The 27007-nt window shown below is 44.6% G+C and overlaps 1 pseudogene; it reads left to right on the top strand.

Annotated features, from left to right (window-relative positions):
- Nucleotides 1-23464, top strand: part of LOC123936942 — an 88799-nt pseudogene extending 65335 nt beyond the window's left edge.
- The last annotated feature ends 3543 nt before the right edge of the window (nt 23465-27007 follow it).

Here is a 27007-nt window from a genome sequence, read left to right as displayed (position 1 = left end):
TCCTTGTCTGGTTTTGGGATCAAGGTGATGCTGGCCTCATAGAATGAGTTTGGAAGTTTTCCTTCCATTTCTATTTTTTGGAACAGTTTCAGGAGAATAGGAATGAGTTCTTCTTTAAATATTTGGTAGAATTCCCCTGGGAAGCCGTCTGGCCCTGGGCTTTTGTTTGTTTGGAGATTTTTGATGACTGTTTCAATCTCCTTACTGGTTATGGGCCTGTTCAGGTTTTCTATTTCTTCCTGGTTCAGTTGTGGTAGTTTATATGTCTCTAGGAATGCATCCATTCCTTCCAGATTGTCAAATTTGTTGGCGTAGAGTTGCTCATAGTATGTTCTTATAATTGTCTGTATTTCTTTGGTGTTAGTTGTGATCTCTCCTCTTTCATTCATGATTTTATTGATTTGGGTCCTTTCTCTTTTCTTTTTGATGAGTCTGGCCAGGGGTTTATCAATCTTATTGATTCTTTCAAAGAACCAGCTCCTAGTTTCATTGATTTTTTCTATTGTTTTTTTGGTTTCTATTTCATTGATTTCTGCTCTGATCTTTATGATTTCTCTTCTCCTGCTGGGTTTAGGGTTTCTTTCTTGTTCTTTCTCCAGCTCCTTTACGTGTAGGGTTAGGTTGTGTACTTGAGACCTTTCTTGTTTCTTGAGAAAGGCTTGTACCGCTATATATTTTCCTCTCAGGACTGCCTTTGCTGTGTCCCACAGATTTTGAACTGTTGTGTTTTCATTATCATTTGTTTCCATGAATTTTTTCAATTCTTCTTTAATTTCCTGGTTAACCCATTCATTCTTTAGAAGGATGCTGTTTAGTCTCCATGTATTTGGGTTCTTTCCAGCTTTCCTCCTGTGATTGAGTTCTAGCTTCAGAGCATTGTGGTCTGAAAATATGCAGGGAATGATCCTAATCTTTTGATACCGGTTGAGACCTGATTTGTGACCCAGGATGTGATCTATTCTGGAGAAGGTTCCATGTGCACTAGAGAAGAATGTGTATTCTGTTGCTTTGGGATGAAATATTCTGAATATATCTGTGATGTCCATCTGGTCCAGTGTGTCATTTAAGGCCTTTATTTCCTTGTTGATCTTTTGCTTGGATGATCTGTCCATTTCAGTGAGGGGAGTGTTCAAGTCCCCTACTATTATTGTATTATTATTGATGTGTTTCTTTGATTTTGTTATTAATTGGTTGATATAGTTGGCTGCTCCCATGTTAGGGGCATAGATATTTAAAATTGTTAGATCTTCTTGTTGGACAGACCCTTTGAGTAGGATATAGTGTCCTTCCTCATCTCTTATTATAGTCTTTGGCTTGAAATCTAATTGATCTGATATAAGGATTGCCACCCCAGCTTTCTTCTGATGCCCATTAGCATGGTAAATTGTTTTCCACCCCCTCACTTTAAATCTGGAGGTGTCTTCGTGTCTAAAATGAGTTTCTTGTAGGCAACATATAGATGGGTTTTGTTTTTTTTATCCATTCTGATACCCTGTGTCTTTTGATTGGGGCATTTAGCCCATTAACATTCAGGGTAACTATTGAGAGATATGAATTTAGTGCCATTATTAGCCTGTAAGATGACTGTTACTGTATATTGTCTCCGTACCTTTCTGATCTACTACTTTTAGGCTCTCTCTTTGCTTAGAGGAACCCTTTCAATATTTCCTGTAGAGCTGGTTTGGTGTTTGCAAATTCTTTCAGTTTTTGTTTGTCCTGGAAGCTTTTTATCTCTCCTTCTATTTTCAATGATAGCCTAGCTGGATAGAGTATTCTTGGCTGCATGTTTTTCTCATTGAGTGCTCTGAATATATCATGCCAGCTCTTTCTGGCCTGCCAGGTCTCTGTGGATAAGTCTGCCGCCAATCTAATATTTTTACCATTGTATGTTACAGACTTCTTTTCTCGGGCTGCTTTCAGGATTTTCTCTTTGTCACTAAGACTTGTAAATTTTACTATTAGGTGACGGGGTGTGGACCTATTCTTGTTGACTTTGAGGGGAGTTCTCTGCATCTCCTGGATTTTGATGCTTGTTCCCTTTGCCATATTAGGGAAATTCTCTCCAATGATTCTCTCCAATAGACCTTCTGCTCCCCTCTCTGTTTCTTCTTCTTCTGGAATCCCAATTATTCTAATGTTGTTTCGTCTTATGGTGTCACTTATCTCTCGAATTCTCCCCTCATGGTCCAGTAGCTGTTTGTCCCTCTTTTGCTCGGCTTCCTTATTCTCTGTCATTTGGTCTTCTATATCACTAATTCTTTCTTCTGCCTCATTTATCCTAGTAGTGAGAGCCTCCATTTTTGATTGCACCTCATTAATAGCTTTTTTGATTTCAACTTGGTTAGATTTTAGTTCTTTAATTTCTCCAGAAAGGGCTTTAATATCTCCAGAGAGGGTTTCTCTAATATCTTCCATGCCTTTTTCGAGCCCGGCTAGAATGTTCAGAATCGTCATTCTGAACTCTTGATCTGACATATTACCCATGTCTGTGTTGATTAGGTCCCTAGCCTTCGGTACTGTCTCTTGTTCTTTTGTTTGTGGTGATTTTTTCCGCCTTGTCATTTTGTCCAGATAAGAGGATATGAAGGAGCAAATAAACTACTAAAAGGGTGGCAAAGACCCCAGAAAAATGCGCTGTAACCAAATCAGAAGAGACCCCTAATTGTGGGGGGGAGAAAGGGGATAAAAACAGGTTCTCAAAAAAAAGAGAAAAAAAAAATTTAAAAAATAGAACAAATAAAAAAATATAAAAAAGAAAGAAAAAATATATATATTTAGGTGAACTAGTCAAAAAACGTTAAAAAAGAAAAGGGTAAAAGTTTTAAAAAATTTAGCAGAAGAAGAAAAAAGAAAAAAGAAAAAAAAAATTGAAAAAAGAAAAAAAAAATTGAAGTAGCCGCAAGACTAAAGAATCATGGGGAGAAAGCCATGAGTTCCGTGCTTTGTTTTCTCCTCCTCTGGAATTGCGCTGGTTTCTTAGGAGTTGAACCTACTTTCCTTGATAGATGAACTTCGTCCTGGCTGGATATTTTGTTGATCTTCTGGGGGAGGGGCCTGTTTTAGTGACTCTCAAGTGTCTTTGCCTGAGGCGGGATTGCACCGCCCTTACCGGCGGCCGGACTAAGTAATCAGCTCGGGTTCGCTTTTGGGAGCTTCTGTTCCCTGAACGCTTTCCGTAGAGTTCCGGAGGACGGGAATGAAAATGGTGGCCTCCCAGTCTCCGGCCCGGAGGAGCCGAGAGCCTGGGGCCCCACTCCTCAGTGCGCCCCCAGAGGACAGCACCCAATCACTCCCGTATCCCCAGCCTCTAGCCGCGCTCCGAGCTCACCCAGCCCGCGACCAGTTCAAGGTAACCCCGAGCTGAGAGTTCAGTCCTCGGCTCTGTCTCTGCAGCCAGCTTCTCCGTTCTAATACCTGTGAGCTCTCCGACACTCTGACACCCCCGATCCTTCTGTGACCCTGTGGGGCCTTGGGCCACGCTGACCCTGCGTGGGCTTCACCCTGGTTTAGCCTCTGGAGCAATGTCCCTCAGTGGAACAGACTTTTAAAAGTCCTGATTTTGTGCTCCGTTGCTCCGCCGCTTGCCGGGAGCCGGCCCCTCCTCCCACGGTCTATCTTCCCGTCGTTTTAGATTCACTTCTCCGCCAGTCCTACCTTTCAGAAAGTGGTTGATTTTCTGTTTCTAGAGTTGCTGCTCTTCTTCTCTTCACTCTCCCATTGGATTTGTAGGTGTTTGCAATGTTTAGATAAGCTATCGAGCTGATCTCCTGCTACCTGATGTAGTCTCAGCCTGCTACTTCTCCGCCATCTTGACTCCTCCCACCTAAAGATTTTATTTTTAAGTAATTTCTATACCCAACATGGGGCTGGAACCCACGACCCTGAGATAAAGAGTTGCAGGGTCTACTGACTGAACCAGCCAGCAGCCCCTTGACAGGGTTTTTTAGTGACTGTTTTCTCACCCCAGTTAAAGTTCACTGACTTCTTTTTTTTCAGTTGTGCCTTTTCTCTTGATCTTAGCCCAGTGAGCAACACGTAGTTAGTATCTCTGACTTAATACTGTAAGCCTCAGTTTCCTGTTCACATAGTGGGACTCAAAGAAGTCCTTTCTTCTGAGGGCTGCAGGGAGGACTGTGGCCACGGATGCTAGTGAAGCACCGTGCCTAGTACCCAGTGAGAACCTGACAACGGTGAGCAGCCATTGCCTGCACTGACCTATTCACAGTTCTGGAGCTCAGAGGAAACCAGGGTGGTGAGGCTGCTTGCTTATTTCTTCCATATTCAACTCAGCGAAGTTAGAGCAGGGAACATGTATATAAGATGTGTTTTAGAATAATTTCTTGCAACCCTTTTGACATGGAACCAGGTAAATTAGCTCTGTATAGTCAAGCTTAGAAGTCTTCTCTTATGCACCTCAGAATGGAAGTTGAGAACTGCCATCTGTGCCTGATACAGGTATTTTGGTCAGCCTTGTTTTCTAGAGATTGTTCACCAGAGCCATTGTGATCATTAGAGGGAGCAAAATCTTCAAAGGCCTGTCTGTGTTAGGAGAAGCGGCCAGAGCATTGCAGCCAAGCTGGACTGACCATGCTGGAGATGAGAACATTTGAAGATGCCTGTTAGTGATGGCCTTGACAGATACTGCACCTGCTCCTATTTTCAGTTTGGCTTTGGTTAGTTGGATATAGGATTAGGGCAGCTGTCCCCTCAGATCCCCTCTAGAAAAAAACACTGCAGCACTAAAATCAGACCAGTGTTTGGATCTTAGCTGGTACCTGATGCTACATCTTTTCCATTTGTCCTCCAGGCTTCTCCGCCCTTCTTCTTGCTGTGTGTCCGGGGACACTGATCTCTAGGGACAACGTTAACTCTTCTTTTGCCCTCTGGATTCTACTTGGCTCCAGCCGGTGGGAGATACCAGCAAGAGACCAGAGAGAAGTTGGGATATTTATTCCTTTGATTCTCTCCTTCCTGGCCTTTGGATTGGGAAAGCGATTTCTCATCTCTCCTATAGGTTTCTCCAGTTTCCAGTAACCTAGGACTGAGGGATAGGAATGGCTGTTGTTGACCCTATCCTCTGCTGAATTTCTTTAACCTTGCTAATAAATTTGCGAATAATCTCTGCATTAAACTTTCCTAAAGCATTCAGCGGTCTCTCTGACATCTAGGTGGTTGAGACCCTAGGGTCTGCTGTCAGATTATATGAGTTTACAATGTTAAGACAAAAACAAAACAAAAAAATGCATGCCCAAGGTGGGGTCACTTATGCCAGGCCAAACCACCAAACTGGGATTTAATACCAAACTAATGGCAGTTTTAACCTCCCCCTGAAATGTAGTCTTAACTGGTCTGTCAGGAATTTTTTGGTCAGCCCACCAATGAGGTAATATATCACATGGGCTCTCTCCATCCCCCTAAGGAAAATGAGGTAATCCACCTAATGAGATCCCCTCTCTGTTCCCCCTAAAGGAAAGTGACCTTGCCTGGAACAATTCCTTCTTTTCTTTTGCTAATAACGTCCCTGCCCCACCCTCCTTCCAATGAAAGCATTCAATTTCCTACAACTCCTAGAGCTCCCTTCTTCCTAGATGGGATGCTCCTCAGTTCAGGGATCCTTTAACAAAGTCAACTAGATCATGAACTTTACTTAGTTGAATTTCTGTTTCATAACAATATTCTGATTTAATATTTAACTAGTTGTAGGATCTTGGAAAAGTTGCTTAACCTCTTGGTGCCTTGGTTTCCTATAATATGAAACTAATCAGAATACTTCCCTAACTGGCTTGTGATGAGGATTAACTAAAACAAGACATGTAAATCCCTTCCAAATTTAGTTCTGCACAGTGAGAGAGAAGAGAAAGAAGAAGAGGGAATTCTGTGAAGAAGCAATAACACAAGAAGTGGGAGGAAGGTGTTTGTAGAGGAGAGAGAAGACATGGATGTGGCAGGAGGTTGACCCATCTAAGGAACGGTTTTCAGAGAATAAGAGCAAACAGTAGCTACGAATACAAGAGGATGATGAAGAGTGGGAAGAGTACAGTAAGCACTCATTTTTGGTGTGATTATTTGAAGAATGTAGGTAGGACCTTTGGTTAATGTAAATTCCCCAACATGCTAGAAGGCTGAGAGTCAATCAAAATTCTGGATCTTCTATTCTAGATTGAAAGTTCTTGTCCTCCATTATTCAGTTTTTCTTAAATTTTGGTCTTGTTGGAGTTCTTGGTGAAGGTTCTATTCTTATAATACATAATTACGATATTATAATATCTTTTATGTTGTTATTGGATGTCTTTGATGAGCCATCTCACCCTCTTGACTAATCTTTTTTTTGTGTTTTTTTTTTGAATTAATAAACTTTATTAAGTCTCAAGTTCACAGCAAAATTGAGTGTGAAGCATAGAGAAGTTTCCCTATATCCGCTCTCCCCTGACACACATACACACACACAACCTCCCTCACTGTGGACATTCTGCACCACAGTGCTACGTTTATAACAATCAATGAACCTACACCGTCACATCCCTATCACCCAAAGTCCATACTTTATACTGGGGTTCAATTTTGGTGTTGTACATTCCATGCATTTGGAAAAATTCACGCTGACATATATCCCCCATGACAGTAGCACATATAAAAGTTTCGCTGATCAAAAAGTCCTCTGTGCTCTCCTATTGATTCCCCCCACCCTCCCAAGCTCCTGGGAACCATTGATCTTTTTACTGTCTCCATAGTTTGGCCTTTTCCAGAATGTTGTATTATGGGAATTACACAGTATGTAGCCTTTTCAGATTGACTTGTTTCAGTTAATAATACATTTTTTATTTTTCTCTAATCCTTTTTATGGTTTGATAGCTTATTTCTTCTTATTGCTGAATAATACTCCATTGTCTGGATGTACCACAGTTTATTTATGTGTTCACCTCCTGAAGGACAACTTGATTGCTTCCAGGTTTTGATAATTATGAATAAAACTGCTACAAACATTTGTGTGCAGGTTTTTGTGTAAACATTAGTTTTCAACTCACTTGGGTAAATACTAAGGAGCATGATTGCTGGATTGTATGGTAAGAGCATGTTTTGTTTTATAAGAAACCACCACACCAACTTCCAAAGTAGCTGTACCAGCAATAATGAGAATCCTTGTTACTCGACATTCTTGCCGGTATTTGGTGTCAGTGTTCTGGATTTCAGCCATTCTGAGAGGTGTGTCGTGGTTTCTCATTGTTGTTTTAATTTGCAATTCCCTAAGGACATATGATGTTGAGCACCTTTTATCTGTTTACGTGCCATCTGAATATCTTCTTTAATGAGATGTCTGTTCAACTTTTTGCTCATTTTTAAATTGGGTTTATCATTTCCTTACTGTTGAGTTTTAAGAGTTCTTTGTATGTTTTGAGTAATTGTCCTTTTTCAGATTTGTGTTTTGCAAATATTTTCTCCCAGTGTGTGGCTTATCTTCTCATTTTATTGGCATTGTCTTTCACTGCACAGAAGTTATTAGGTTTAATGAAGTCTTTTGGATCATCTTTTGGTTTTGTCAACTGCTATGTCAACAGGTTGCGTGGATAGGTAAGCTGACCAGAGCCCATCTGAGCTGCAGGCTTACCTCTTACTTTCTGTTCTTGGGCTTCTCTGTCTATACCTTGGAGGATGCAGGGGGATCCTGTTCAACTGTGCTGACTCATGTGTAATCTGGAAGAGCAAAGGAGTTACACAAGCCAGGGGACAATCCTTTACCAATGGGGTCAGGAGCCAGGGCTTGAATATTTCCCTCTCCATCTCTGGGGCATACAATTCTGAAGCACAGTGTACATGAGTCTTCAGAGATCTCAGTGCATCGAGTCCCAGTTGTTCACAATTATTGAGTCCGCTCAATAGTGCATCATGGGATTGATCTTTTTTTTTCCTTTCCCTTTTTAATCTAACCATTCCTTCCATCGTATTCCCTAAGATCACTTCTAAAAATAAACTACTTACTGGCAAGCTTTTGTCACAAGCTCTGTTTTTCAAGGAGAATCCAAGCTAATACATTATTTTATTTAATTTTATGTTATTAAGTTCCTTTTCTGGTTGCACTGTGTACTGCTTTAATGAACATGGTTTATGTCCTCTTAATAATACACAAATAGCTAGAAGCGAGTCCTTCATAAATAAGACCACAATTTCAACAATGAATCTCATTAGCTATCTTCTTCAGTGAGTTATGACTTCTAGCAAGTTGGGCATATATTGAAGCAGGACAGCCTAGTGGAAAGAGCAATAAAGTGAGGGTCAGGGGTGTTGGATCCTTATCAGCCCTCCCACTGTCTAATTACATGATTAAAAATACTTGTTTTAATAGTCTTGTTGAGAAATAACTTATTTGCCATAAAGTTCATCTATTTAAAGAATATAATTCAGTGTTTTTAAATATATTTATAGAGTTGTACAGCCATCACCATAATCCAATTTCAGAATATCATCGTCAGCCCCCAAATAAACCTTGTGCCCTTTAGCAGTCACTCCTTATCATTTCCCCTCTCTTCCAACCTTAGGCAACCACTAATCTACTATTTCTATAGATTTGCATTCATATAAATGGGATCATGCAATCCGTGGTCTTTTGTGACTAAAATCTTTCACTTAGCAGAATGTTTTTGATGTTCATCTATGTTGTGCTATTAGTGTGTGATTTAAAAAACAGACAAACAAACAAACAAGAAAACCACAGGGACCTCTTATGTCCTGCTTCCTCCTCTGTGTGTCAGAAGAGAAGGTTTCCAAGGTCCTCTCCAGCCTTCAGAGTCCCAAGGGAAGTAGTGCAATCTCGAGAAACCTAGAGAAAAGATGGCTCCAATGTTTATCTTACGATTTCAGCTTGGAGTTGAAAGAAGCTGCTAGAGGAGCAGCATTTTCTATTGCTGAGCTCCTATTCGACAGTTGGTGCCCTTCTGTGTGCAGAAACCAATTACCTATGAGGAGTAATTGAAATCATTAATAGCCACAAACAAATGTGTCTATTCTGCAAGTAATTTGCAGTAACATTTAGTAATTGATAGTAATTTTTAGTAATTAAACACTGAGTAATTCATTTGCCAAGACATGCAGCCATTTTATGGGGTTCCTCAGTGTTCCCACAGCAAATCTTAATTACTTAACCCAAGCACCAGGAATATTTCTGTCATTTCTAAAAAATATAGAGAGTGTGCTATTCTCGGTAAGCCCCAGTAGAGAGAATGCCAAAGAGAGCAGTATTTTCCTGGGCAGTAGTAATGAAAAGACTGGAGCTACCTTTTGGGCCGATAACAAGGCTGCTGAGTCAAGTCCTTTGGACATGATTTTTGTCTATGCTGCACAGAAAATCAAAGTGAAATCTGGTTTATAACAACTTATTTCTGCCTCCTCCTGTCCATGTCTTGGCTCAGCCTCTCCCGGGTTTGTTCAGGCTACGACAGACCCATGCATGAGTCAGTGATGGCAGAAAGCAATCACAAGGAGCCATTTTTATTTTCAAGATACCATCTGAAGTTTTGAGCTTGATAGCCACTGTTACCTGCAACCGGGCTTCTGTATGCCTCTCCTAGTGATTTATGATGTGAGGAGGGCAGTGTTAGTTGCTTACTCAGCATCCAGTCCTCCTTCCTCCTTTCTTGGCAGCACTGCAGTTTTATTCAGGGATCTACCCCTTCTCCATGAAGCCCATGTGACTAGGGGATGCTGGGCTTTGGGGCTTATCCAAGCCACTCATAGTAATCCTACTATCTGCTCTTGCTAGACTGGCAAAGGAGGCCAGGTTAGCTGTCTAGCGATGATCATGTAACCCCAGGTGGCCCAATGAGAGTGAGGGAAAGGGCTTTCATTCCAGGGGTAGGGGAGATTGTTTTTTTTCCTCATCTGTATGTTTTGTTAGATGTGAACAAGGGAGCATATTGGCTCAGATGTTGCTGGCAGCCGTCCTGACACCACATGGGAAACTAGCCTGAGGACAAAGTCTGCATGGAGATGGGCAGAGCCAAGAGAAACGACAGAAACTGAACCCAAGTCCTACTGGACCTGGAGTCCTACTTCTGGACTTCAAGTTACTTGAGATGGTACATTTTTCTTTAGCTTAATCCAGTCTGAGCTTGCTTTCTTTTGTCGCTTGAAGCCACAAACTTCCTAATTCATTTGCTACTAGTCCCCATCTTCCATAGCAATCTGATTGTTCCACTCCGAAACAAGTCTCCACACCTTGGCTTACACATTATTGTCACAGTTTAGAATGTCCCGTGGTGCGTCTCTCAAATTCTACACAAACAAAATCATGAATGCTCATGGTCAGCTCAGGTCCACCTCCTTGCTGAAGCCTTCACTGGCCACCCCAGCCCTGTATGAAATGCTACCTCATGTTGCCCGAGCGCCATTACTGGTGTTTCTCACGAGGTGGTTCACGTGCACATCTTCTAAACTAGCTCCTACACAACAGAGAGTGAGCGAGCATGCCACTAAGCTGACAATCTGAAGACGAAAATGAGCTAGATGCTTATAAAAATGAACATCAAGAGGTCCTATAGAGGTTAAAAGGAGATGTTTGGTAAGCACTGTAGACATTCAGAGGTGGGGAAGATGATTTGAGGCAACGTTGGCTGGGAATTTATGGAACTTTCCTGAAGAAATAGAGCCAAAATGGGTTCTTTAAATATGTGCAGGCTTCTGATAAAAGTTATATGTAAAATTATTCCTTTATTCATTCTGTTTTCTTTTCTTCAGCTTTATTGAGATATAATTGACGTATCTAACGTTGTATAACTTCAAGGTACCCAAAGCACTGATTTGACACGTATGCACTGCTACATGATAATTAACCATTTCTTTGTTTGTGGTGAGAACATTTAAGGTCTACTATTTTCGCAATCTTTGAGCATATAGTACAGTATTGTCATCTACAATCGCAGTGCTGTGCATGAGATCCCCAGAACTTACTCATCTTCTACCTGGAATTTTGTACTCTTTGACTACCATCTCCCCATTTCTCCTCCAGCCCCTGGTATTGTTCTACTCTATTTCTATGAGTTTGGCTTTGTTAGATTCCGCATGTAAGTGATATCACACAGTATTTGACTCGCTCTGTCTGACTTATTCCACCTAATATAATGTCCCCAAGAACCACTCATGTGTTATATATGGTTTTGTTCCTTTGCATGACCAAATACTATTCCATTGTGTATACACACATCTTTTTCCACTTTTCCATTGATGGACACTTAGGTTGTTTCTATATTTTGACTACTGGGAATAATGCTCCCTGTTATTATTTATGGAGAATCTATTCCATATCAAGGATTGTGCCAGGTTTCTCCCCCCCGCCCCACTCATGTATCTCATCTTATTTAACAACCACAGAACATGCTTTGTTTATTTCCGTTTTACAGTTGGGGATACCTGTGCTTAGGGACATATGTGGTTTTTTTTCCAAGAGTGAAGATAGGCTTCAAATCCAGATCTAACTCCAGGTCTGAAGCAGCTTCTATACCTCACAGCTACCACCCAACTCACTCTAGTTATTCCCCCTTTACCTTAATGAGGGTCTAATCACATGTTTGCTATAAAGGGTCAGATAGTAAATACGATTGACCCTTTAACAACACAGGTTTGAAATGTCTGGGTCCACTTATATGTTAAATTTTTTTTTTGACAAATACAGTATAGAACTATAATGTGTTTTTCTTATGATTTTCTTTTTTTTAAAGATTTTATTTATTTATTTGACAGACAGAGATCACAAGTAGGCAGAGAGAGAGAGAGGAGGAAGCCGACTTCCTGCTGAGCAGAGAGCCCAATGCAGGGCTCAATCCCAGGATGCTGGAATCGTGACCTGAACCGAAGGCAGAGGTTTTAACCCACCGAGCCACCCAGGCACCCCTTCCTTATGATTTTCTTAATAACATTTCCTTTTCTCTAGCTTACTTGATTGTAAGAATACAGTGTGTAATACATATAACATACAAAATAAGTATTAGTCCACTATGTAAATGGTAAGGCTTCTAGTTAAAAGTAAGCTCTTAGTAGTTAAATTTTAGGGAAGTCAAAAGTTATACACATTTTTAAAAAATATTTTATTTTATTTATTTGTCAGAGAGAAGGAGAGAGAGAGAGAGAGCACACAGGCAGGCAGAGGAGGAGAGAGAAGCAGGCTCCCTGCCTAGCAAGGAGGCCATGCGGGACTCGATCCCAGGACCCTGGGATCATGACCCAAGCTGAAGGCAGCGGCTTAATCCACTGAGCCACCCAGGCGTCCCAAAAGTTATACACATTTTTAAAAAAAGATTCTACTTGTTTATTTGACCGAGAGAGACATAGCAAGACAGGGAACACAAGCATGGGGAGTGGAGAAGGAGAAGCAGGCTTCCTGCAGAGCAGGGAGCTCAATGTGGGGGCTTGATCCCAGGACCCCAGGATCATGGCCTGAGCTTAATTAATGACTGAGCCACCAGGAGCCCCAACTTTTTTTTTTTAAGAGAAGTGGGCAAGGGCAGAAGGAGAAGGAGAAAGAGAATCTTAAGCTCCATGTAGAGCTCAATGGGGGACTCAATTTTAAACCCTGATTATGATCTGAGCCGGTATCAAGGGTCAGATGCTTGACTGACTGACCAACCCAGATGCCCCAAAAGTCATACACATACTGCTGACTGCCCTGGGGGTAGCTCTAACCCCATGTTGTTCAAGGGTCCACTGTGGTTTAGGTTTGCTGGGCTACACAGTCTCTGTTGCAACTATCCCACCCTGCTGCCACAGCACAGAGGCAGCTGTAAATAATGTCTCAGTAATATGGGCTCCAATAAACCCTTGTTTGTGGCACTGAAATTTAAATTTTGTGCAACTTTCACATCATGAGATATCATTTCTTCTTTTTATCCCATGGCCCTTCTCTTCCTGATCGTTGTAATATGTAAAAATAGGCTGTAGGCTGGTTTTGGTCTGTGGGCTGTAATTTGCTGGCTCTTTTTTTTTTTTTTTTTTTTTTTCTGTCCATGATTTTAAAACTATGTGGAAGGGGGCAGGGAGGTTGAAGAACAAGCTACTCCTCACAAGCCCCCTCTCCTCCACACCCCTACCGCCTCACCTCCTAGAGCCTACGGTAACAGTGAACACTGCCTCCTCGCCTACCTAGCAGCCCTGGCCATGACCTCCCGATAGCTGTGCTCCACTGCCTGGCTCCAACCTGTTTATCAGCATAAGACATTCTTTTAATTTAGCAATCTACAGAGGTCTCAGATGAAAAGGCTTCCCCTGCCCTCTTTCTCAAGCCTGACATAATTAGCTACATCTCAGCCCCACCTCCTATTCTCTCCTTTAATGAGCAGTGCCGTTCCTGAATCATTTTAAAGGAGCAAGCAGCCCCTTGGTATCAATTAAAAGAGAAACACTTTCCAATGCATAAACTGTAACAAGCTGTGAACAGGTACAAAGGAAAATCTAGAGCACTGCTAACAGAGCAGAGCGCTTTGTGAGGATTGTCTCTCACTCCTTTGGAGGAAAAAAGAAAACAGGGCCAGCATGCAAGGTAGTACGTTATTCCTGGTGAAAGAGGCTGCACTCTAGAATCTTCCAGCCAGAGACTCAGGAATGGGCCAGAGAGCAAAGCGCGCTGAAGTGTTTGAGCCCGGTCTTCTCTGCTCTTGGATGGAGAAGCTGTGTGCAGTCCTGGAGGAGATGATTTAAGACAAGTGTTTCAGCTCCGTGTGAAGTTACATCTCTCTCATTTTCCTCCCTTGACGTGAACAATCAAACAAGCCTTTTTCAGGCAGGGGGTGATAGGGAGGTGGTGGGTGGCGTTATGCATCTCTGGGTTCTCCAGGAAAGCCGATCTGATCATTGCGCATTATCAAGCGCTATGGGAGCACTATCGCTTGTTAGCTTTGGTGCGCGACTTACATAGACTCGGTGCTGGGGAGACGGGCCCGTGTGCCGGGACCGAAATGGGGAGAAGGGGTTAGAAGTGGAAGGAATGTGCTCTTGACCTATTCAAACGACACACGCAGCAGAGCCGGGCATGGATCAGGAAGATACCCGTTCAGAGATACCCTGGCAAAATTGGGGTGCTGGCAACGTTAACTTTTGAGTCCTCCAGCCGCACCTTGGGAGTCTTACGTTCTCGTGTTGTCGTCTTCATTTTCCAAGGCAGTGGGTACAGTCGCTTACGTGTGAGTGTCGATGCCTTTTAGTACCAGGAGTCAGTTTCTCTCACTCCTGGAAATAAGTTCCCTATTAGAAAGTACTTGGCAAAATTGCTGCGAAGGTTGGAAGTGCCCTTCTCTGATCACCTAAATTCTTACGCGGACAATAGCCTCGTCCAGGGATCAGACGGGTCCTGATGCTTAAATATCGCAGATTCGAAGTTGCCCTCCCAGAAGGGATTGTACGGAATGCAGGGAGGGTTATTCTTTCCCCTCTAGAGTACAGGACAGAGAAGGAGACGCTGCCCTGAGCCCAAGCCCTCAAGTGACGCGCTCCCCCCACCCTCTAGATCAGGAAGGAACGTTCATCTTCAGTGGCTAAAGTGATTTTCAATTAGTAAAAAGCTTTCTTACATGTTATTTTATTGTTGATCCCTTGCCCACCTAGCAACCTTGAGAGGTTGGAAGAATCAGGATAATAATAGCTTCCATTTATTGTATGTATCATTTCTTATGATTATTACGATGAAACTTCACCTTCACAGAAAAACAGGCTGATAAAACTTGGTTAAAAAAAAATAATAATAATGGTTGCTGTGTGCCTGGCCCTGTTCTGGATGCCATGTTTTTTGATGCCTTTGTCTCACATGAGGAAATAGAGGGATTGAATAACCTAGACCAGGTATCCCGCAGGCAGGAGGCGACAGCACTGGACATGGTGGAACAGAGTAGGTGACATTAAAATTGTCCCCAGATGTCACATGTGTAAACAGGTAATCCCAAAGTTCACCAGGGACAGACACCTCAATGGTAGAGTGACCTCATGGTGGCTAGATCGCCTGAACAATCTCAGAACCATCTCAGAACTCTTCCTCCTGGACCAGATTCTTGGTGTAGCTTCTAACTGGTTTCTCCAGAAAACCTGCTATCACCAGAATTTTTGTACGGGCCCATTCCTCAGATGGGGTATGGTAGAAGCCAGGAAGTAGCTACAGATTGATCTTATCGCTGGTAATTAATGACAACCACAAATTAACAACCACATGCACAGTTTGATTTCTAGAGGTACAATAATTAGATTTAATGCCTGTCACTCTATGTATTTATGTGTTTAATTATCAGTTTCATTATGAAGTTTAATGAACTTTCAATGGTTCAAGATATTCATATCCCACTAGGTATGTTTTCTTTCTCATTCATGGATGGATTTTATTCTCTAGAGTCCAAGAGTGCTAGAGTTTCTAAATTCTATTTTTTGTTTCTTATTTTATTCTCACATAGACAGGTAAGGTCCGTTGGTAAAGAGATGAGTTCTTCCTTCAAGATCTTTGTCTACATCCACCAGAGAGAAAGAGGCAGAGAAGTGGTATCCACAGTCCCAAGTTTCTGCCCCATTGCTACAGTAAGTCAGTGGGAGACCTGAGGGGAGTCACTTGACTCCTCTGGGCCTCAGTGTTCCCATCTGTAAAGTGATGGGCAGAGAGGAATGGAGAAAAGGAGTTGTAATGTCTGAAACAGACTCCCCCGACTCAGATTCCTGTGAACCTGGCTGAGGGCTCTTGCTAGAAGCAAGAGGGTGAGAAGAGGGATTGGGGCCACATTTCCTCACCCTCCCTGCCTTAAACGCAGACTCTGCCTGGGCAGGGTGTGCGCTGGCACAGTTCTGTTGTGGGTTTGGCTCTTAATAGGCAACCGTGCTCGGGCTCCAGCCGGGATGACTGCGGCGCTATTCACTGGCAATTTGGAGCCTGGGCCACTGGGAAATTGCAGACAATTTGGATGAAAATGGTTGGAAAATTGCAGTGTTTAGGCCTCTCCCACCAGCCCCTTCATTTTTTTTTCTTACTTTCTTTTTTATTTCTTCCGTCCTACCACTTCCCCTCCCCTGCCCACCACAAAATTACTCTAGAAGAAGAGAAACAACAGGCTAGACTGGCTAGATTTTTTCCTAGTCTATGATGTATTTTATAAACAAGCATGTAAATTGATACAGAATTTAACCGCCCTCTGACAAAATGGCTAAAAGACTAGAGAGGGAAAAGAGGCTCTACGTGAAAACTGGGATTAACTACAGTGCTGGGGAGTGTTTGTCTTGGTTAATTGGATTTCTGATTGGATATGGCTAGGCCAGGAAGCCTCTCTCCTGTTTCAAATTGTGCCAGAATAAGTCCACTCACCTATCTTAGCAGTTAATTACTCAAAAAATATCAGACTCTCCCTCATTCAAAAAGAATTGGAAGAAGTCACCTTGTTAAATAGAAAATAAATGATATCTTTTTATTGATAACTGAGATTCATGGTCATGGTGCTGAAAATATTTATCATCTCTCAGTACAATAGATGGAAATGTATAAAGTGCAGGGGATAAATTGTGCAGACTGTCAGGGTTGCAACAAGCATCAAATGTTCTAATCAAGCTACCCACTTAACATTTGTCTGTCTTCTGTATGTCCACTTGATGTCTAGCCTTCACTTAAGTTCCTCCACCTAAGGCAGCCCGTTCCCTTTTTGGATACATCTAGTTATCCTGATTCCCCCCATTATATTGAGTCAAAATTTGTTTCCCTATATTCACTCAATCACTGGTTCTAATTCTGTCCCTTAGGTCAATACAGAACAAGCTGCTTTTCATTTCCACATGTCAGCACTTGACGTATTTGAAGAAAGTTTCCTTCTCTCTCCTACAGAGATGATGTAGTAGAGTTGGTAAGAACTCAGACTCAGGGACCAGAGTCCCAAACTGCCCCCTACATTAACTTTATGTGTGTGACCTTGAGGGAACTTAGAAAAGAACTTCACCTCAACTTTCCCATATGAGAGATGGGAATTGTAATGATAGGTCCCCCTGAAAGTTTTCTAGGAGGATTAATGAGGACAGTATAAATGAAGTTCTTAGTATGCACCTCACTCCAAAGTAAGTATTGTGGAAATATCTTCTGTGACCATGGCGTTGTTTAAGACCTCTTTGCCCTGTGGTCTCACTCTTCTGAACAGACTCCAGTTTATTTCCATTATTTTGGAAGTGTAGTGTTCATTCATCAAGTTTTTAATGAGCAGCTACTATACAAATAGGCAGTGGATATATAGGTGAAACAAGCACCTATTGTCATAGAGTGTATAGTCCTTTAAGAGTGGTACCTATAAGCAAATAATTCTTTAGCATGGTTATTATATGTGCAACAAAGTGGGATTATGAGATGCCATAAGAGCAAATTGCAAGGGTACTTAATTGAGGATAGAAAAGCCAACCATTAAGTTGAGACTGGAAGAATAGGTCAAAATGAATCACCTGAAGTGAAGATGATTAAAGCCAGAGGAAGACTCTCTGAGGTTAGAAGCTGGAAAGTCTGAGGAAATGAAAAAAGCAGTGTTCCCAGAAAATAATGACTTGGGGAGAGGGCTGTAGGATGAGACTGGAGCTGCAGACAAGGGGTCTAGATCATGTAGGAGTTTGTAGATTGTAGTAAGGATGTTGTTTTTGAAAGGTTTTAAGTAAAAAGAGCAATGATTATACACACACATATTATGTATCTATCTATCTTATGACAGAGTGAGAGATTATGATTATTTTGGGGGTGGGTAGATACAGAAGACAAGAAAGGGGACTTCACTACAGGTCCAGGTGAAAAATCTTAATAAAGATGGAGTATAATTATGGCAGCAGAGATGGAGAAAATTCAGTAGTTTTAAAAAAAATTTAGAAAGAAGAAACAACTGGATTTGGTCATAGACTAGATGTGAAACATGAGGGTCCCATCTGAAGGATGCCATGATGTCAACATGACCAAGGAAGGATTGGAAAGTGAAGCTTCATTGAGATGGGACCCACCAGAGCAGGATCTGGAGTTTGAGGTGCTCGGGTTAGGCAGTGTTTGTGTAGAGCATTCCAAGTTAGATTTGGATGTATTGTTCTCAGGCTCTGGAGTTTGGAGATACAAAGCTGGCATATAGGGGGCAATGGGTCACAGAGGGTATGGACTTGCCTAGAAAGAGGAGGAAATGGGACATGGAGAGCCCACGGAAGCCAAAAGGTAAAGGTTGGGTTAGAGGATTAGGAGGTTGGAATGGGGTTAAGAGGAAGGAAAGAAAGAGGAAGAAAACCAGGAATACTTTCCACAATGCCAGAGAAGCCAGGAGATAAGAGTGTTTCAAGATGGAGGGAGGGAATGGTCAAAAGGGCTGTTGAAAGACTCCAAGAGGACAAATGACAGGAAAACTGAAAGATGTCCAGTGGGTTTAGTGGTATGGAGGTTGCCAGTGACTTTACTGAGAGCCTTTTTGGTGATGTGCTGAGGGCAGAAGCCAGACTGGAGTGGACTGAAACACCATTGGAAAGTGAGGAAGTGGATAAACATAAACAAACATAAACAAAATTTTTGGAGGTATTTGGCTATGAAAAGAAATAGAACTATACACCTAGCTAGAAGATGGTATAAGATCTAGAGTTTAAAGAAATTGTTATTACTACTATTAACGGGAAAGATGAGAGCGTGTTGAAAGCCGATAGGATTGATCTGAGAGGGTGGAGAGGTTAAAGACCTGGGGAGAGGCAGGGTAACTGATGACACGGACGCTGCTTAAGGAGCTGGTGGCCAGGATCCTGAACACCGGGCCTCTCCCTGAGTGAGGGACCGCAAAACGGCTGTCAGTTTGGGGGTGGGAAATTGAGGGGGTCCCACTGGATGTCTTGGGTGGTCCAGTGAAGTAGGAATCTAGATTCTCTGTGCGGGTGAGGGGCAGACAGAGGGTGGAGGGTGGCACAGTGTGGAGTGGGACTGTCCCTCCTCTGTCCTGCTTCCCGATATGGTATTGGTCACAGAGGCGCGATTTCACCACTGTGTCCTGACTATGCTCAATTTATCCCCTGCTCTGCCAAGCCAAACTTCATCATCTTGAACATATAATTGGAATTTCTGATTCAAAGTGTGTGTGTGTGTGTGTATTTCTTTGAACTGAATCTTCTCCTGAAGGAAGTGCTTTGCTCTGGCGGCAGTGGGTGGGGGTAGGGGGTGAGTAGAGACAGCAGAACAACACGCTAGCTAGCCTGTGACAGATTTAATGCAACTACTCACAGCACCCTCTTTCATTCCTGGAAGTACCCTGGTTTGTGTTGTAGGTAATAAGGTCACTCAGCATTTTAGAGATGTCAGAGGGTAGCATTTTTTTTTAAAGATTTTATTTATTTATTTGACAGAGATCACAAGTAGACAGAGAGGCAGGCAGAGAGAGAGAGGAGGAAGTAGGATCCCCGCTGAGCAGAGAGCCCCATGCGGGGCTCAATCCCAGGACCCTGGGACCATGACCGGAGCCGAAGGCAGAGGCCTTAACCCACTGAGCCACCCAGGCTCCCCAGAGGGTAGCATTTTGTCCCCTGAGCCCTCAGGTTAATTGGATCTCAGGGAGTCACACTTGGATGATATTCTAAGAGCCTTGACCTTCTTCACCCTCCACCCCCAAAGGCTGACCCCTTGGTCAGAGCAGACAGGCAGCTACAGCTCTACAGTTCCCCCACCCTAACTCTGACTACCAGAGCACAGACGGGACATACCCACAAAGGATTGAAAGTGCGAACATTTGAATTTGCCACAAACTGATTAATGTGGTGGGGGCGGTGGTGAGGAAAGCAGGCCATTCTCTCTCTCCCAGAGTTAGCTCCTGGGGTTCTAGTGGCCCAGCAACTCTTTGGAAAGTGTTTTCCGATGATAATTAATGTGCTCTTGGTATCCTTACCGTATTGATCTCCCTCTCTCCTCCCTCCCTCTCTCTTTCTCTCTTTTTTTTTTTTTTTTGTGGACACCACATATCCGAGAGCACTTTGGTACAATAAAACAGCCACGAGCACAGTCTATTGATCTATAAAAGCCTCTTGAAACAGAGAGGGGTTTTTTGGGGCTGGGTTCAGAGAAACCTCAGCAGCCAGAGTTATTTCATCCTGCCTGAGACACACCTACGGGTTTTACTCGAGGGGAGGAGCAGATGCCTCTCTTGGTCTTTCATTTCAGGGCCCATTTCAGAAGACGCTGTTCCTGGCAGGGCCTGTGTGAGTACATGGGTGGAGTAGGGAAGGGAGGGTTGTGTTGGGAACAGAAATTATGTGAAATTGGAAAGTGTTTTTTTCCTGCCTGGATTAAAAAAGAAAAAAGAAAGAAAGAAAGAAAGGCAAAATGTACAAAAAGCAAGTAACAAAGCATGAATGAGTTAAATCTGAAAAGAGGCAGTGATCCCTGAATCCCGGGGCCATTTGGCCCCAGTGAAAGGCTGAGCTAGGTAACCCAGGAGAACAGAACTGTTACTCAGCTGTGGTGCTACATCTAAATGAGGCTCTGGGTGGATTTCAGTTGAGCAAACATCTCTTGTATGTGAGTAACAAAGCCTCAGAAATAGCTTGAGGCCGTATTTTAGCTCCTGCAAAGCAATAGCCAGGCATTGGAAGCCCCTTTCAAGTACAACATTTCATCTCTTCAGGTAAGGGGTGGTGGTGAAGGGAGGCAAGAGGGTTTCTTCTCAGAGGGCCTTTCAAAGCCCTGGAGGTTCCCTCACGGTTTGTGGGCTTTGGAAGAACAAAGAGCCAGAGTGTGTAGTCAACAGAGCCCTTAAGGGCAACAGCCTAAGGCCCTCTGAAGCCACAGGTAGTAACGCAAGAAAGAACAGGAGGCTTTCTTGTGACAGCTGGGAAAGGCCTGTGGACAGAGCAGGAGGCCGGCCACCTCCTGCCTGAAAGGTCTGCCGCAGCCCAGCTCTCCCCAAAAGCCACATTTTGAGAGGAACAGGATTGAGGCGAGGAAAATGTCCAGGTGACAGCACAGAAGTCACCCAAATCGGATATAAACTACACTCAAGGACCAACTGAAGGGACCCTCTGTGAAGAACTGGGGCGGCCGCGAGGTGCCTGGGTCTTGGAGGGGTTTCCTAGCAGCGGAGTGGCTGGCACAGGCAGGCTCGAGTCCAGCGCCAGCCTTCCTGCTGGGTACATTTCAAAGACTCGTTCAACCTCTCTGATCCTCTAATTCTCATCTGCCCACCGGGACTTGCCATCCCTCCTTTCCCTGCTTGACAGAAATGCCAAAACAGAGCTAAGAAGGCTGAATGGGTGGGGAGTACTGTTCATGAAAGGAGAGTGATCCGACCCTAGACTGCTGGCGGGGAGGGACCTCAAGGAGCCTTTGCTGATCTCTTGCCCAGGTTCCCCAGCTAGAGGCAGAACTGGGATTCCACATCAGGTTTTCCTCCACTCAGCTAAAGCTTATCTTCTTAATGTGGTCATGAACCTCTTCACAGCAGGGCTGTGATCACAGGCTTGTTGTTTTTTTGTGGTTTTAATTCTCATTTCAAGTCTTTCAGAGCACACCGACCTCGCTGCTCCACACGCAGTTGGGACTTGATGAAACCGTGTGGCTTTGGTCAGCATTAGGACTCAGAAGGGCTAGTATGTTTGTATAGCAGTTTTCCTGCTTTGGAATTTAAAGAATCCCTCCTAGCCAGACCCTGGTCCCTGGTTTTGTAGCTAGAGATCCTTATCCCTAACAGCCTGGTGAGACAGGGTACCTGCTTTCCTGCCAGCTGAAACAAAGGCTCTATTAGGGTCCTGGGGGAGGACAAAAGGAATGCAAGGAAGCAGGCAGCTACTGCTGGCTTGTTAATGAGTAGCTCCCTTCTAATGGCTGGCTCTTCAGGCCACAGGGGATGCTTGGCTAGGGATGCTGGCCACAGTGGCTTGGGGAGGGAGGTAAGTGGACTTAACCTGCAGTGGCACCTGGCTGCAGTCGCTCCTGCTCTGCCTTCTTTTGTAAACAAAATGATGATAATGTGAATCAGGGAAAGAGGAAACACCTGAACGGACTCACAGTGGCGCTTTCCAACACCTGGAACGGAGAATCAGACTTGATTTAACATCAGCCATCAATTCATATTCTGTCACTGTCTACCTCTGGAAACGGGGTCTGCAACCCCCTAAGTTAGATGTCTGACTGGAAGCAAGCCCGTGCCTGGAGAGAGACCTCAGGAGAGGGGCAACTCCCGGCCTGGGGATTGAGGAGGAGGGCTTTCCAGTCCCTGGGAGCCCCAGGCTGCCCTACAGGACGCCTGCAGTTTCTGTGGGGCTAGAGGTTTCCTGTGCTTTCCTTGCTCCCATCCTGGACGCGGCTAAAAACAGCAACATCCCAGGGTTCCTTTAGGGAGATGCACACTGGATGGATGTATTAATAAAGCGTGGGTTGGAGCAGGGCCAGAGGGGGTGGTCAGCTGTGGGCTGAGCCAGGCTTCCGTGTTCAGAAGAGCAGAGTGGGAGGACGGGGAGCACAAGGGTGTTGCCTGCATGTGTGCCTGTCCCTGTATGTGCACGAGCGTGCTTGGCCATGTGCGTGCATGTGTGTGTGTGTGTGTGTGTGTTTCCACACAGGAAGGGCAAAGGACTTCAAAAAAGAAGCAAGTGAAGGAAGTAGGGGGTCAGATGGCAGCACTAACAGAGAGCTGCAGTCTATCCAGAGCTTGGAGCAAATGGGTGTTTCTGGGTGGGAACAGCAGGGCTGTGATCCAGCCATCCAGGAAACACGTCTGTGGCATTCACAGACCTGCAGTTTCTGTGCTCTGGTATCACAGAATAAAAAACCAGCAGACCGGTCCCTCTGTGCCATACTGACAGCTGCCCTGCTGGCCTCCCTCCCCTCCTGTCCAGATCCTGCAGTCTCTTCCTGCTGCTACTCCCCAACGGAGGCAATGAGCATCCTGTCCAGGCTGGATGGTGGGGATGACTACAGCCCCTCGAGGGGTACGACCCTGCCTCAGGCATTTCCATCCCCAACCAGTTTGCTTCTCCCAGCTTTGATGTTGATGCTCTCAGTCTCTCAGTCTTTCCTGCACATATCAGCAAAGCTGGGAAGGGTGAGGAACACAGACTCTCCTGGACTTGGAATCCAGCTCAGCCATTTCAAGCCAGGCTTCCCTGAACCATGGCTTCCACATCTGTAAAATGGGATGATGCTAATAATAGAGTTATTATGAGGGTGAAATCAGATCATGCTCCATGGGTGTGTCTTGTTAGGCCTTTGTGAGGACTAAATAAGCCTACTGTATATGGAACGTTCTAGAACACTCAAAGTGAGTCGACGTGGGATCTGAACAAATGTTTGCTACACCTTAATCTAAGCTCAGCCTTGACCATCTCTACTAAGGCACCTCCAGCTCCAGGATCCTAAGGTCCCTCAGACCTCAGCTTCTTGCGTCCTTTGCTTGACCCCTTCTCTCATCTGCCAGTGTGGTTCCTGCCTCAAGGGCCAGGCCCTGCCACTCACACTGAATCCAGACCAAGGGGCCACATTAAAGACCTCTGAGGGGAAAGTCAGCTGTTTATCAAATTAGCGGAATTCTTGGAGCCTGGCTAACACAGGAGGCATCAGATGCTAATTAATGAACAGCCAACACAGCCCCACTGCCGATTTGCATAAATATGCATTGTCAAACTGTTAGGTAAACAAAAGCAGGATAAAGTGCTAGGGAGCCAGATTCATTGTGCCTGCACTCCAAGTGAGCCTTTGCAATAGGGATTACAGCCTCTTCGATTTTTCCTTTTTGAAGACTCTCTTTCCCCCCACACCCTCCCCACCCCACTCTCTAGTTAGAATTCCGATTTCTTAGCATTATCAGCTGCCAAACCCAACACAATGCAAACCAAGGCAGGGATGGTTCTCACAGGAGCTAGAAGTGTCTTCTCTACCACTAACACCATCTGGGTCCCTGGGCTCTGTTTAAAGAGAGAGGAAGAGAGATTGAGAGGGAGAAACTAACATGAGGTTGCTCCCCACCCCCCCACAGCCAACCCCATCTCAAATGAAGATATAAGCATTGGTCTATCTATAAAACTCGCCTGATGGATGGTTTTAATCCTTTCTAATTACAGCTAATTGGAGCTGTCAATCGTTTAAAACCTTGAAACTGATGCAGGGAGGCCAGGCGATTCAAACTTACCCAACTGTACAGAGGATAATTAGATGCACTGAAGTTAATAAGCTTCGGGAGGGAAGCTCTCACTTTTCCTGCACATAAGGGAACCTCAGAAGATGGAGAGGAGCCACTGCCAGCCTTTTCTGGGGAGGAAGAGAGATCTGGCAGCCTGGAGCTTCACACTGAATGCCTGCTCTTCGGTCCTGGAGACTCAGCAGTGACAGCACCGTCGGTGTCTATCAGTTCATTTCAGCAAATATTTACCGAGTGTCTCCACTGTGCTGGGCACTGTGGGAGGCTCCAGGGAGGTAGAGAGACAAAGTTCTGGCCCTGGAGGAATTCAGTCTTTGTTGGGCAGACCAACAAAACTGAAGATCCACCTGAGGCTCAGAGGAGCCTAACAACTCAGGGGACTCACTTTTTGCAATCCCTGGAGTCTCTCTCAGTTAATTTTCTGGTCAGAGGGTACAGCTGAATTGGCTCTAGCTTCTGGCCAGATTCTTCATCGCTTCAGAGGCTGTTTTCTGGTTTATTCCGTCTCCTGGCTCCTACAAGAAGTCTCACAGGTCTGTGCCCACATCCTTCCAGCATTGACTCATCTAGCCTCTATAAAGGATGATACTACGCTCCTCACCAAATCAAGGTGGAGGAGGGCTGCGAGAGAAGTCTCTGTAGGGCTTTGGAGGAGAAAGTGTGGGTCCTTGGAGAGGTGGGCAGCTTCCACACGGGCCAGTTGGCAGACTCCGGGTTGCCCAAGTAATGTGCCTTAAGCTCTCTTCTGGGGGTTCTTACACCTACAAATATTGACTAGCCTATCAAGCTGCAGGCAGCTGGAAGCTCCACTCCACAGCGGGTCAGAGGGCAGTTCACCTCTGGTGAATGTCTACTAGGTAATTTACATCTGTTGTTACCCTTCCTTTTCAGAAACCCATGTGAGTTTGTCAAGGATGTACCCGCTTTACGGAAGAGGAAATTGGGATGCAGAGAGGCTACACGACTCACCCAAAATACTATTGTAAATGTCTGAGTCAAGATTCACATTCAGTTTGGCCTAAATCCAGAGGCTACCATCTTGCTTTGTTTAAGATGAGACCCCCTACCCTGACCACAATAATAGTAATAGTAACATGGACCACAACTGGCATTGATTGAGATCTTACTCTTCTCCGCTTAACTTCAGAGAAATTGTAGGGAGCTTTCTGCTCAGGGGTGTCCCTTGGGGGAAGGCCTGGGTAGCCTCTGTGGAAATGACATGAATCTGTAGTCCTCTTTCCACAGGACCTAGAAGCAGTGACCCCACAGTTCAACTAGCCAGATAGGAAATCTGCAGACATGAGGCCAAACTCCCCAGAAATGCCCACACCCTACCTGTGCACTCACCTGGTCGGTGGTAAGAAGCCCACCGTCCAGCATCAGGGTGAAGTTCAGGCTGGCACGGGATTTAGCTTCGAAGAGTTTAAAGTATATGGTACCTTATGAAAAGTAGCTGTAATATGGGTATCTCTGGGACTCTCTGAAGCCACAATGGCCAGCTCATGTGCAGCAGCTTCAGGAGGTCCAAGCACACCCTCTTCCCCCGGGAGCCCTCTACACTGGAAGAGAAGTGGTTCTCCAGGACAACTCAGGTTGGCCCCCAGCTGGCCAGTTTTGTCCCTTACCAAAGTGACTACAAGAAGGAAAAAGCGGTGTAATAAAAGAGGAGGGGGAGATCATTAAGGAATTTTCCAGGATTTATCTGGTGCATAACAGTGCCTGGCCCACTAGTCCATCGCCTGTGCAGAAACACCCAGGAAGCCACAGAAAAGGATGTGGACAAACGTAATAAAAAGATGAGAACTTTGAGTAAGAGAGAATAAATTTTCTAATGTATGTGCATGCACACAAGAAGCTACTATCTACACTTCAGCATTGAAGGAATGGAGTCCTAGAGAAGAGGGAAATTGCAGCACAGTCTTGCTGAGGACTGACAAGCAGGGGTGGGACAGGCACATTTGAAGTCTTTAAGACTAGGAAAAATACAGAGAAGGAATGCTGAGTCACCATAGCCCTTTGGAAATGTAGGACTAACAAGGGACATGGAACTCAAAATTGGAAAGTGGAGTAACTGAACCTATTCACACAGTGTTCAGTCTCTTTGGAGAGGGCAAAACAGAGAAAGAACAAAAACGATCAGGTGTCAACTGGAAGGCATGCTGGACAGAGAGGCTGCATGGGTCTAGGAATCTGTTTTCCTCCCCACACCAGCTCTGTGGCTTTAGAGTCATATCACCCGTCAGAGCCTTAGTTATCTCATTTGGATGGCATATGTGGAGTGTCTTCCTGGTCCATTCACATTTGTCTCCTCTTGGAACCTGGCTGTGAGCACCTCCAAGTATGGGCATGGATACCCCTGTATGAGAAGAACCTCAAGGTGGCAGACCCCACGTTGGTTCAAGATCTGAACTCATGCCCAGAGGGACACTCCTGGAGGTGTCCAGCCTCTCCAGCCTACATGCAGAGTCTGGTGGGACCTAACAAACCTTTAGGGAAGGAGACCTTTGGGCTAACCTTTGGTTTCCCTGTTGTTCCCCGGACCAGAGCCACAGGGTCGCGAGTCTTCCCCCAGATCCCTCTCTGGAGAGCTTGGCCAACAGCAGCAACAGAGCTCTCCCTAAAGCTGGCCCCCAAGAGCTGAGCACCTCCTGTCTGGGCAAAGGTGTTACCGCCCCAGAAGCTGTCACTCAGAAGCAGATACCAGAGATCAAAGAGAAGACCCAAGGAGAGGCTCGGGGGCCTGTTAGATTCCACTTGCTTCAAAGACAGTGAGGTTGAGGGCTGGCAAGCAGTATGGAGACCTGAAGTCTTCAAAGCCTGCTGCGATGTCAAGAGCGTTGGCCAGAGCTCGCTTCACGGGTGGTTGCTCAGTGCTGTGACACAGTGGTGGCACTTGTGGG

The sequence above is a fragment of the Meles meles genome, chromosome 2 (assembly GCF_922984935.1).
Source record: "Meles meles chromosome 2, mMelMel3.1 paternal haplotype, whole genome shotgun sequence".
Lineage (NCBI taxonomy): Eukaryota > Metazoa > Chordata > Mammalia > Carnivora > Mustelidae > Meles > Meles meles.
Note: the sequence above shows the minus strand (reverse complement) of the source record. Positions and strands in the feature narration are given on the sequence as shown.